At 38.2% G+C, this 2,171-nt stretch overlaps 1 long non-coding RNA gene across 1 annotated transcript; it reads left to right on the top strand.

Annotated features, from left to right (window-relative positions):
• The first annotated feature begins 721 nt into the window (after positions 1 to 721).
• On the top strand, positions 722 to 1,835 carry LOC138510865 (uncharacterized). The gene is made up of 3 exons (XR_011280436.1): positions 722 to 857; positions 945 to 1,061; positions 1,399 to 1,835. It is a non-coding gene; the product is annotated as an uncharacterized lncRNA (long non-coding RNA).
• Positions 1,836 to 2,171: the final 336 nt, after the last annotated feature.

Here is a 2,171-nt window from a genome sequence, read left to right on the forward strand (position 1 = left end):
ATTTTGAAATTAGGCAAATCCAAGCAAAGCCCATGTCGTAAAACACACAGAAATGCATCACAAGAACAAAAAATAAACGAATTTAGGTCACATTTCTGTTTTAAACTACCAGTCCCATCATCCTTCAGGCTTGTAATAATATACCGGCGATCACGTGTTGGTAACCCTGAATCATGTGACCCTATAAAAATCAGACTTAGTTTCACTTTAAGCCGTGCTGCCCATGCCGAAGACAAGTCAGCTTTCTAGCGCATGCCCTTTGCGGACTAAAAGGTAAAATATGTTCTCGACTTCAGTGACTTTAACATGAAAATGTAATTAGCTCAATTCCTGCCTTTCGAACTTGTACGAGATAAAACAACCTGGGAGTGTAATCATTTAAAAGGGCACTACAGGTTTAAATAACCAAGCAAGGACTTTTTCCTTTACAAGCCTGCATTTAACAGCATGTCGGCTAGCGCGGCCACGAACAATGTGTAATAAATCATGATGAGATTGCAAACAGCTCCAGGGCGCATTTAACACCAACGGCATAAAAACTGACGGGCTGAGGCCTTGTAACAATGAGTTTTAAAACAATAATAGAAAAATGTGTTAAAATAACATGCCCCATAGCTCGACTAGAGCTTAACTTTACAAGCATCTTTTCAACTGGCTCATCATGCATTCAAATGCTGTCAGGCTAATTATGTTTTGTTTCCATTGCCATAGGAAACAAATCCATTCACGGCCTTTCAGTCCATCCTAAATCACCAGAAGGCACCTGGCAACATTCAATCAAGGCATTAACGACCATTTATGGAAAAACAGCTGATGCCAAACTGAAAGTCATTATTTCTCCTCATATCATCTAAGAGGTCAGCGACAAATTGTGGTATGTTCAAATAGTGGTCTAGAATTAACCACAGGTGCCATTTCTAAACAGTTGTTTTAATTAACTACAGGCACCAACATCACAGAGCGCAACTTAAGTTACCTTCGCGAGAATTTTTGAGTACAACAAGCTCAGACAGCGAGATAAACCGCAGAATTCTAGTCACATAAATACAAGATGTGGACATGTAAGTGTTTTTAATATTTAGTAATTTTTAAAAAAATGTTAAAAGACAAGTTAAAGTGTAGGGTTTTCCATTAAGTGACACTAACCTGAGACGAGGGTAGTTGTACAGTTAGTGACACCGTTTGTCTAAGTATTCTCAATAGTCTAAATAGCACAATATGGACTTAGTGGGGTAAAGGCAGGTTTAGTATAACATAAAACTAGCCATCGCTCTTAAATTTAGTCAAAGTGGAGATACGCAACTTGTTCTGTCGTTTTTAAAAAAACAAATGTCTTACAGCAGAGTCTTACACAAGATTAATAGACGTATACTGATGTATGAAAAAATTCTTTTGCAGACGTGTGTATGTACTAAAAGGGGATCAAGATTGATCAACTACAAAGCAATTGGTGTCCTGAAGATGGCCTTATACTTAGTCTGGTGACCACTGCTGACAAAAGTGGTATATCATAACGGGCCGAAACATATGTCGACTGTTTAAGGAAAATCAAATGTTTTTTTCCCATGTCAAAAATGCATATTCAAACTGAAATGTTATGCCTATAAAGATTTATATTCACTTTAGAACTCCCCTGTTAGATGAGATGTATGTAGAATGAGTGATATGATTGAGTATCAATTTAAAAATGCTTTTTAAAGATGTTTTACAACTATTAAAGAGACAGAACCTTTGTTACAAGTTGGAGTGATTAGTTCAATTTTTCTCCGCCTGCGACTTCCTAACTAATGACATAGTTAGGTTGCCTTTAACGCTCACGTAAGATCCATACAAGACTAAAAGAGAGGGGTAGTCCATCTGTTTTTCACTTTTCTTCCTCCATACTTATGGGACATTGCTCCGTCCTGTGGGACGGGACCGGAGCACTTTGTAAAAAGCATCACATTTTTCAAAAATGTGTCCTTCCTGTAATTTTTCCACGGGGTGAAGGGTTTATTTATTTTTACCTGCTAAGAGTGAGCCTCTTTTTCCCACTCTTAGCCATCTTTGCTATGTGTGTTCTAGGATATTTTTGGGTTTAATGCCTATGGGCTCTTTTCTCTCACCCATAGGAACCATCTTTATGCACATGTGTCCATCAGCACCCTCCGTGCAGTGACACAGGGGTGTCG

Source organism: Ambystoma mexicanum, chromosome 6p (assembly GCF_040938575.1).
Source record: "Ambystoma mexicanum isolate Mex_15411 chromosome 6p, UKY_AmexF1_1, whole genome shotgun sequence".
Lineage (NCBI taxonomy): Eukaryota > Metazoa > Chordata > Amphibia > Caudata > Ambystomatidae > Ambystoma > Ambystoma mexicanum.